Source organism: Rhinopithecus roxellana, chromosome 16 (genome assembly GCF_007565055.1).
Source record: "Rhinopithecus roxellana isolate Shanxi Qingling chromosome 16, ASM756505v1, whole genome shotgun sequence".
NCBI classification, from domain to species: Eukaryota; Metazoa; Chordata; class Mammalia; order Primates; family Cercopithecidae; genus Rhinopithecus; species Rhinopithecus roxellana.
Window position 1 is genome coordinate 89305701 of NC_044564.1, and position 11673 is coordinate 89317373.

The window sequence follows — 11673 nt, forward strand, 5'->3', positions numbered from 1 at the left end:
GACATTTATGTGGCCAACAATTATATGAAAAAAAGCTCAACATCACTGATCATTAGAGAAATGCAAATCAAAACCACAACGAGATACCACTTCATGCCAGTCAGAATGGCAATTATTAAAAAGACAGGAAACAACAGATGCTGGCGAGGCTGTGGAGAAATAGGAACACTTTTACACTGTTGGTGGGAATATAAATATGTTCAACCATTGTTGAAGACTGTGTGGCAATTCCTCAAGGATCTAGAACCAGAAATACCAGTCGACCCAGCAATCCCATTACTGGGTATATACCCAAAGGAATATAAATCATTCTACTAAAAGACACACGCACATGTATGTTTATTGTAGCACTATTTACAGTAGCAAAGACATGGAACCAACCCAAATGCCCATCAATGATAGACTGGATAAAGAAAATGTGGTACATATACAACATGGAATACTATGCAGCCATAAAAAGGAATCAGATCACATCCTTTGCAGGTACTTGGATGAAGCTGGAAACCATCATCCTCAGCAAACTAACACAGGAACAGAAATCCAAACACTGAATGTTCTCTTATAAGTGGGAGTTGAACAATGAGAACACACAGACACAGGGCAGGGAACAAGGCAACAACACAGGCTGGCTTGTTGTTGCCAGCCTGGGCAACAAGAGCGAAACTCCATCTCAAAAAACAAAGCAAAACAAAACAAAACAACAATAACAAAAAAAGAAGCCTAGATGATGGGTTGATGAGTGCAGCAAACCACCATGGCACTGCGTATACCTATGTAACAAACCTGCAAGTTCTGCACGTGTATCCTGGAACTTAAAGTAAAATTTTAAAAAAAGAAAATATTGCACCCATTAATATTAGAAAGATCATTCAGAACTGAAGAAAAGAGTCCTTGAAATTAAAAATACAATACTAACGAGAAACTCAGTAACCTGAAACTTTCCATGATACTGCACTGAGCACTTCTTCTCGGGCTGATTTTAATCCATGTCCTCTTTTTGCAATGAACGATAAGCATGAGTATAACGGCTTTCCTGAGTTGTGTAAGTCCTTCTCGTGAATTATTGAAACTGAGGGTGGTCTTGGAGATTCCTGAGCTTGCAGTTTCTGTCATAAGTGAGGGTAGTCTTAGAGACGCCTAAATAATTGTACTTGGGCTTGTATCTGGGTGTCAATAGGGCTGTATTCCTTCTGGGGGTTCTAAGGGAATATCAATTTCCTTGATTTTTCTAGCTTCTAGAGGTCACCTGTATTCTTTGGCCTTAAAACAACACAAATTTGTCATTGTTCTGGAGGTCCTATGTCCAAAATAGGTCCTGCTGGGCTGCATTCGTTCTGGAGACTCTACAGGACAATCCATTTCTATGTCTTACCCAGCTTCTTGAGACTCAAGAGATCTAACATTTGAGAAACACCAGGAGAATTCCTAGCATCGTGTGGAAGGGAAAGCCCATGCCAGTAGCTGAGTATCAGATACAGAGTAACTAACTATGAGCAGGTCGACAACTCCGAGAGGAGTTTCCTTAAAGAGCTGAAATGAACAGCATGTAATCTGGAGCCAACGGCCTGGGTCTTATTTTCCTGGCTTCGTCATTCAGGAGCTGTGTGATCTTGGGCAAATTACTTCTCTGTGTAACAGTTTTCCTCCTCTGTAAAATGAGAATAATGATTATAGATAGATGTCTTTGTTTACAGTTGCTATAAAGGAATACCTGAGCCTGGGTAATTTATAAAGAAAAGAGGTTTATTTGGCCCATGGCTCTGCAGGCTGTGCAAGAAGCATGGCATCAGCATCTGCATCTGGGGAGGACCTTCAAGCTGCTTCCCTTCATGGCAGAAGGGGAAGAGAAGCCGGTGTATGCAGAGATCATATGGCAAGAGAGGAAGAGAGCGAGAGAATGGGAGGTAGCAGGCTCTTCTCAACAACCAACTCTCATGGAACTCATAAGATTGAGAACTCACCACCGCCCCAGAGACAGCATTCATCTATTCATGAGGGATATGTCCCCATGACTAAAACACTTCTCATTATGCCCTACCTCCTACACTGGGTTCAAATTTCTCTTTTTTTATTATTATTTATTGATTTATTTATTTGAGACGGAGTCTCGCTCTGTCGCCCAAGCTGGAGTGCAGTGGTGCACTCTCGGCTCACTGCAAGCTCCGCCTCTCCGGATCATGCCATTCTTCTGCCTCAGCCTCCCGAGTAGCTGGGACTACAGGCGCCCACCACCACGCCCGGCTAATTTTTTTTTTTTTTTTGTATTTTTAGTAGAGATGAGGTTTCACCATGTTAGCCAGAATGATCTCGATCTCCTGACCTTGTGATCTGTCCGCCTCAGCCTCCCAAAGTGCTGGGATTACAGGCGTGAGCCACTGTGCCCGGCCCTCTTTTATTTTTAAAATTTCTTTTTATTTATTTATTTTTGGCCGGGCGCGGTGGCTCAAGCCTGTAATCCCAGCACTTTGGGAGGCCGAGACGGGCGGATCATGAGGTCAGGAGATCGAGACCATCCTGGCTAATATGGTGAAACCCCGTCTCTACTAAAAAATAAAAAAAAAACTAGCCGGGCGATGAGGCGGGCGCCTGTAGTCCCAGCTACTCGGGAGGCTGAGACAGGAGAATGGCGTGAACCCAGGAGGCGGAGCTTGCAGTGAGCTGAGATCCGGCCACTGCACTCCAGCCTGGGCGGCAGAGCAAGACTCCGTCTCAAAAAAAAAAAAAAAAAAAAAAAAAAAGAAAATTAACATGCAGTTTTAACTAATATTTCATCAGAAACTCTGGAGGCTAGAAGGAAGTAGCACATTTTTCAAGTGCTAAAAAAAAAAAAGAACTATCAACTTAGAATTTTGGATCAGGCAAAAATATCCTTCAGGAGAACGTGGAAATCAAGACATTCTCAGTCCTCCAAAAATTCATACGTTTAGGCTCTAACTCCTAATGTAACTGTATTTGGAGATAGGGCTTTTAAGAGGTAATTACGGTTAAATGAGGGAGGGGTCCTAATCTGATAAGACAGGTGGCCTTATAGAGAGAGATTCTCTCTCCATAGGCAGGCAGGCAGGTGGTCACTAGGGAATGGCCTGTAAGCACATAGTGAGAATCTGGTTTTTGTCTACAAGCCAGGAAAAGAGCCCTCAGCAGAACCTGACCATGCTCGCACCAAGATCTTTGAGTTCCAGCCTCCCTGTGAGAAAATAAATTTTTGTTGTTTAGTCCACCCAGTCTATGGTACTTTGTTATGGCAGCCTGAGCTAAGACGACTACCAACCACTCTGCACACATAAATTTGACAACTTAGATAAAAGGGACCAGTTCCTGAAAACACACAAACTACCACAACCCTCTCAATATTAAGTAGACAACATGAATAGCCCTGTAACTCTTAAAGAAACTGAGTTTGTAATCTTAAAACTTCCAAAAAAGAAATCTCTAGACCCAGACAGTTTCTCTGGAGAATTCTACCAAATATTTGAAGAATTAACATAATTAACATCAATTCTACACAGTTTTTTCCAGAAAAAACTGAGAAGAGAAGGGAATACTTCCCAGTTTATTGTGAGGCTATGATTTCCCTGACACGAAAACTGGACAAAGTATAGAAAAAGAAAACACAAACTATACACAATCTCTGGCAGAATAATCAATATAAATCAACTTATTTTATGAGGCCAGGGTTATCCTGATACCTAAACCAGAAATAGTAACAAAAGAAAAAAAAGAAAGAGAGAGAGAGACAGAAAGAAAAAAAAAGTGATACCCTTCATAAATATGATACAAAAACCCTTAACAAAATAGTAGCAAAATATTAGCAAATACAAATAATTTAAAAAGTATATACCACAACTAAGTGGAGTTTATTCCACAGATACAAGGCTGGTTCAGTATTAAAAAATCAATTAGTGTAATCTACCATCCCAACAGACTCAAGAAGTAAAATCACATTATCATGTCAATTGGTACAGAAACAGCATTTAACAAAATTCAACTCCCATTCATGATAAAACCTCAAGTTTGTTTCAGAAAGTGGTCCTTGGACAAGGAGCATTGATGTTCTGTGGAAATTCGTGAGAAATAAAAATTCTCATATCCCATCCCATAGCTACTAAATCAGAATCTGAATTCAAATGCAAATGCAAGTACAGTGTCAGAAGCACTGTTCTATAAGAGAGCAACAGAAAAACTGTAAGTGCACTTCCCTTCCCTTGCCTTTTCCTTCCCTTTCCCTTAGATAGAGTTTCACTCCTGTCACCCAGGCTGGAGTGCAATGGTGCAATCTTGGCTCACTGCAACCTCCGCCTCCTGGGTTAAAGCAATTCTCCTGCCTCAGCCTCCTGGGTAGCTGGGATTACAGGCGCCCACCATGACACCTGACTACTTTTTGTATTTTTAGTGGAGATGGGGTTTCACCATATTGGCCAGGTTGGTCTGGAACTCCTGACCTCAGGTGATCCACCCACCTCGACCTCCCAAAGTGCTGGGATTACAGGTATGAGCCACTGTGCCTGGCCTGTTAGTGCACTTTCGATAGGGTTGCTGTTGAAGACTGTTCTGTCATTAACCATCTGAAGATCTATCAAAACATTTCTCAAACATCAAGAACCATGAAATCTTTACCACAGATGAAATAAATTACTTGTTAATTTTATTAATATAAACCATGTATCCAGTTTCCATTATTGCCATGTCTTTCAGGAAGATCAGAGACAATTTAACAGTTCAAAGTTCATAACTGTGTAAGACCATATATTCTAAACTTGACTTGGGGTTGACAGTCTCTTCTTCATTTTCTCTGATCTTAGTTTTTATTTATCTAGTCTTGTCATCTTACTATAGGGATTGTTAGATGTCTCCTAAAATCTACTAAAAGTAAAAGAAAGCAACAAATAAACAGATGAACAAATAAGAACTCACCAGGGTCTTGGTCATTTTTGGCTCTTCGGACAAAGGGGCAGAGATCTGAGAAAACAGATGGATAGAAGTACAGATGAGAGAAGGAAGTGTGCCAGTGTCACACATGGACACATACATCATTTAGTGCCCATGCACCTTACTCAAAAATTTATTTCTGGAGCTACAACATTAAAATATCATCCCATCCCATATTGTACAAAGATTTAAGTGCAAACATTTTACCATAACATGGTTAATAAAAAAGAAAGATTAGAAACATTTAGATATCCAATAATTGTGGAGTGTTTAAATACTTTATAAAATATCCAAAGGACATACTGTTCTATTACATCATTATACTATCTGACTTCACAGGCCCTTCAAGTTATCATCAACCCTGGTACCTAACTCCTCACTACCACTCTTCAATCTGCTCTAAGTGTCAATTGGTGCCCAGAGAGTACTCTCAGAAGCCATTACTGAAACCTCAGATTCACTGATTCCCATGCCTTGTTGCCCATGAGCCCTGCATCACTCATCCTACAATTCCTGATCACAGAGTCTTCAATTCCTCTACCGTAATTGTTCTGGCTCTCTACCAATCAATCCCATGTCTGCATGACTGACCTCTATGCCTGTATGACTACCCACCGCACATCTCCATCAGCCATCCCAAGAGTGCCAATCCCAGGCACACCTGTACTTGCACTGGGGCCTTAGCACACAAACACATCTCCCTCTGCTGACACAACTAGGCTATAAACTCCTCCACATACACAAATAGGAACTCAGTGAACAAATCTGGCGCAATTCTTGAATAGAATAAATTTATAAATAGAAAACACTTCTAAAGACTATTTACAGAGGATGAATTAAGGAAATAAGAAAACTCTTCATCTGCAGTAGTGAAAGCTAAATGTTGTTGGAAATAGCATCTAAAATACCGCTCCTCTGTCAGGGCCAGAGAGACATTTTCAGAAAGAAAAGCACTTGCAGAGTATCTCTATCTCTGAGAGAAGTACTGAAAGAAGTAGTCCAAATAAATGTAAATTGAATCACACAAGAAATGTTGAATAGGAAACTACTGTTCAGCAATAATTATTGCAAAAGGTATATAATTATAAAAAAGGACAATGTGACAATGTGATAAAGAGGCCACTAAAGAGAAAATTAATAATACCCTACGATAAAACATTCCTAATAATCTCAGGAAAAAATGGAAAAAATGGGGTGCAGAATGGAAACAATGAGCAGAAATTTAATCAATCCAATGAAAATATTATATAAAGAAAAGGCAGAAAATAAAAGGAGCTAAACAGTAAACATCAAATGGAAGGCATAAAGTCAGAGAAATCATTATTACACTAACTGAGAGGTAAAATTCTACCAACAGAGACTATAAGTTGGATTTGAAAAAAACAAAATATCTATTGTAAACAAATGGGTAATCTGACACAGAGACAAATATGGATATAAAATAAAGCTCAGGGAAAAGACACATCATCCGAATGCAATAAAAGTAAAAATAGGTGTGGCAATGTAATTATCAAAGTGGAATTCGATGTTAAAGTGTTTTTCGTTTTTCTTTTTGGCTGAAAAAAGGGATCCTATAATAATACCATTTAATACATGAAAAAGGATAAAAAATGCATTAACCATTAGGTGTACGCATGCCCAGTCCCTCAGACACACAAATAAAATTAGCAAAAAAGCACATATAACTGCAAAGTGAACTATTAAAGTAAGAGATTCTTACTGTATCTCTTCCAGAATATGAAACAAGTAGATCAAAATTATGAAAAATAAAGATTTGAAAAATACCAACAGGCAAGACTTAATTAAAGAGAATTTTGGCCCATACAACAAAATATAATTTTTCTCTTATATCTGTTGAACAAAGTTCATTGAGTAACTTGGCTTCAAGGAAAATCTTGATAAACTGTTAAAAGTTGAGACTTGATAGTCTGCATTTTCTGACAATAGAATAAAATAAAAAACAGCGAAAACATACTTTAATAATTTGGGAATGAAGAAACTCTCCTAAATAACTAAGGATCAAAGGGAAACATCAAGATGAATTTATACATTTCTTTTCTTTTTCTTTTTTCTTTTCTTTTTTTTTTTTTTTTGAGACGGAGTCTTGCTCTGTCACCCAGGCTGGAGCGCAGTGGCCTAATCTCAGCTCACTGCAACCTCCGCCTCCCGGGTTCACGCCATTCTCCTGCCTCGGCCTCCCGAGTAGCTGGGACTACAGGCGCCCGCCACCTCGCCCGGCTAATTTTTTGTATTTTTAGTAGAGACGGGGTTTCACCGTGTTAGCCAGGATGGTCTCGATCTCCTGACCTTGTGATCCGCCCGTCTCGGCCTCCCAAAGTGCTGGGATTACAGGCTTGAGCCACCGCGCCCGGCCTATACATTTCATAGATAAAGATGTAGTTAAAGAAACTTTACTACCCTAAATGTATCCAGCATAAAACTTAATAAAATAAGGAAAAGAACAACAAATGACATCAAAAAGTGGGAAACAAAGTACGTAAAAAAAAAAAAAAAAAAAAAAAATTCATTAAAAGAGTAGGGAGTATTTTATTGGACATTTCAAAATGTCCAGTAAAACAGACCTTTCAGACGCTTGATTCTTTTTAAATAAGGAGAGAAAGAATGAATCATATATAAATAAAATAACCGTAATGATAAAGGAGCTACTAGTCTTGGCTACGAAACAGAACAAAATGGAAATGGAAACATGCAATTCTATGTAACATTCTTTAAATCTTTAGCTAAATACATCATGATAATGAAACAGAAACGAAACAGATCAGTACCTATAAGACAGGAAACTAAGATGTGCATCATTCACTCCTCAGATCCCTCTTTAGTCCCCACAGTCATCCTCCCCCACAACCCCACAGTCCGCCCTCACTCTGCCCTCAGATCCACCACCAGAGACCCCCAGTCAGTCCTCACTCCGCCTGCAGATCCACCACCAGAGACCCCTCAGTGCCCTCTCACTCCTCCCTCAGATCCACCATCAGAGATCGCTCGGACTTCCACTATTCCATCCATCGACCGTCCGTCCCCATCACTGACCAGAGGGCTCACGACAGACATCAGATTCTTCTTGCTCAGTCCACAGATGCTGCCATCCCTCTATTCACCTGCCCCTCACCCACGTTCTCTCAGGACAGTGGTCATTTGCTTCGGGCGGTGACTATAGTCGCAAGAACCAGAACAGGATCCACTTCTTTTCTCAATGCCTCCCAGGCCCAGAGGTACTACTTACAGCGCTGCCTGGGTGTGCGCATGCTCAGCAGTCTTCGTGGCCGCAGGTTGCCAGTAGTCAACATGGCGCTTTGCCAAACACGCTCCCGTTTCAGTGGCTTAGGCTGGGCGCCAGTATGGCGGCGCCCATGTAGACACTCTGACCTGTGTGCGGCCATGTTGAGGTGATGTAGAGACTGAGGGGCTGAGGGGTGTCCACAGGGAAGGAAGCAAGCAGATGTGTCCCATCATACTAAGCCAGGACACAATCAAAGCCTGTCACCTCAGGTTACAGTCTTTCTCCAGTGCTTCTGTGGACACAACACCACTGTTAACCAACAGGAACTAATCAGCATTTATGTAATAGCACAAACGCAGAGGAATACACTTTTTTTTTCATGTCCATGGGACACTTAGCAAGATATGAGGTAACCTGGACCATAAAACAAATCTCAGCAAATTTAAAACAACTGAAATCATACAGAGTTTGTTCTCTGAACACCGTAGAATTAAACTAGAAATCCATAACAGGAGGATAAAAGGAAAATCTCCAAACACGTGAAAACACATGCTAAACAATCCATTGTTCAAAGAGAAAGTCTCAGATTTTTAAAATACATTGAAATGAATGAAAGTGAAACACAACATATCAAAATTTGTGGGATGTGGCCAAATCAGTGGTGAGAGAGAAATTTATACCACTAAGGGCTTACATCAGAAAAGAAAAAAATTTTGAAGTAATAACCAAGCTCCCCACATACTAGAAAAAGAAGAGCAAAATAAATCAAAGGCAAGTGGAAATAAGTAAATAATAAGAAGATAACACAATAAAATGTAAAAAGAAAAATAGAGAAAAACCAATTAAACAAAAGCTGGTTCTATAAATGTCAATAAAATTGACAAGCCTACAGAGGAGACACAAAACATCAATATCAAGAACGAAACAGGAGATACCACTGTAGACCATGACAAAAACAAAAGAACAAAGAGAATACTACAAACAACTCTACAAACATAAATTTTACAATATAGATGAAATGCATTAATTCTTGAAAAAGCACAAATTCTCTCTTACAACATGAAATAGTTATGTTGAATAGCCCTAGAATTGAAGTCATCATTTGAAACATTTGAAAAAGAAATCGTCAGGTCTGGATAGCTAGATCAGAGAATTCTAACAAACATTTAAAGGTTAACACGAATTATATCCAGTCTCTTCCAGAATGAAGGATAGAAAGAAGCCAATAGAAAGATATTCCAACTCATGAGGCCAGTGTTACTCTGATATCAGAGCTAAAGACCAGAAGAAGAATGGAAATCAGTATTCTTCATGAATCTAGATGGAAAACATTCTCAACCAAGTAATAGCAAAAATAATTCAACAATATATAAAAATAACTGCAAACCACAAACAAGTGATATTTATTCCAGGAATAAAAAGCTGTCTTGGTATTCAAAAATCAATTCATGTAACGCGCCACATTAGCAAGCTAAAGATAAGCATATTACGTGATTATATCAATGCAGGAAAAGCATTTGAAAAAAATGCAACACCCATTTATAATGAAAAAACAAACTTTTAGGAATTAGGAACAGAGGTAAACTTTCTAACTTTTAAGTTAGAAAAAAATCTACAGCTAACATCAAACTAAAAGATGAAAGAGACTGAATGCTTTCCCATTCAGTTTGGGAAGAAGGAAAATAGGTCTGTGCTCATCATTTTTATTCTACGTAGCTCTGGAAGACCCAGCCAACTCACAAAAATTCTCTCCATAACCAGACTCTAGCCATGCTCCTTCGAACTCTCTTGTCAACTAAACCCTGGCTTTTGGGCTTTTGTGTTGTCTATGCATTGCCCAATATTAGTAAGAATCCTAGCAACTTAGTCAGAATCCTCCATCTTCATATCTGATCGCCATTGATATCTAATTTTTTTCTTATTGTCTACCATCCCCAGGTGATATCTGATCACTCTGGCATGGTTTCAGCAAGAATCCTGTGAGGTCAGTTTAGCCAGATTCCCTCCTATTAGTAATTTTCCATACACTACCAACCCTCCACCCTACTCTGTGGCTGTAAAATCTCTACTTTCCCCTATATTCAGAGGGAAACCTGAATATATGGAAACTGGAGATTACTGCAAGACCCTATTGCAGTAATCTCTATATCTATTGCAATAATCCCTCTTAATAAAGTCTGTCTTACTATTTTTTAACAAGTGTCACAAATAGTTTTTTCTATAATACAGCTCAACAAAACAAGTCCAAAATAGAAGAATAAAATGGGAGGAATTATTCTACCCAATTTTTTAACTTTTTACGTAGTTACAGAAATCAAGACAGTGTGGTATTAGCAGGGAGATAGACAGTTCAATAAAACAGAATTGAGAACTCAGAAATAGATCCATACAAGTACAACCAACTGACTTTTGAAAAAGGTGCTATATCAATTCAATAGTAGAGTGGTTCTGGAGCAGTTGGATATCATAGACAAAACAACGAACCTCAATCTAACCTCATGTCTTTATTAAAAAAAAGGATCGGCCGGGCACGGTGGCTCACACCTGTAATCCCAGCACTTTGGGAGGCCGAGGAGGGTGGATCACGAGGTCAGATCGAGACCATCCTGGCCAACACGGTGAAACCCTGTCTCTACTAAAAACACAAAAAAATTAGCCGGGCGTGGTGGCTGGAGCCTGTGTTCCCAGCTACTCGGGAGAATGGCGTGAACCCTGGAGGCAGAGCTTGTAGTGAGCCGAGATGGCACCACTGCACTCCAGCCAGGGCGACAGAATGAGCCTCCATCTCAAAAAAAAAAAAAAAAAAAAAAAAAAAAAAAAAAAAAAAAGGATCATAGATCTCAATGTAAAAATATGAAATTTAATGAGAAATTCTTCAGGACGTAGGACTTGATGAATAATTATTAGACATGACACCAATAAAAAAAAACACACACACACACACACACAATCAAAGAATTTATTATTTGGATGTTATCAAAATTTTAAACTTTTGCCCTGCATAAGAGCCTGTTAATAAAAAGACAAGGTAAAAACTGGGAGAAAACTGCAAATCACACTTGATAAACCATATCTGACAAGGAGCTCATATCTAGAATATTCTTGAAGTTTTCCAAAGTCAACAACAACAACAACAAGAAAAACAATCCAATTAGAAAATGGGCTAAAGGCATGAACAGGTATTTCCCACCAGCAATGCACAAGTGTTCCAATTTCTCCACATCCTCATTAACACTTGTGGCTTTTTTTTTGGATAATATACATTATAATGGATATGAAATGGTATCTTATTGTGGTTTTGAATTAAATTTCCCTAACCATTAGGGACGTGGAGCATCTTGTGCATTTATGTATGTTCTTTGAAGAAACACCTATTCAAATCTTTTGCCCATTTTTGAATCATCTTGTTTGTATCTTTTGTTGTCAAGTTTTGGCAGTTCTTTATATAGTCTCGGTATTAATCTTGTATCAGTATGTATGATCTGCAAATATTTTCTTGCAAT

The 11673-nt window shown here is 39.0% G+C and overlaps 1 pseudogene; it reads right to left on the bottom strand.

Annotated features, from left to right (window-relative positions):
* LOC115893875 overlaps positions 1-11673 on the bottom strand; it is a 121269-nt pseudogene that overhangs the window by 27771 nt on the left and 81825 nt on the right.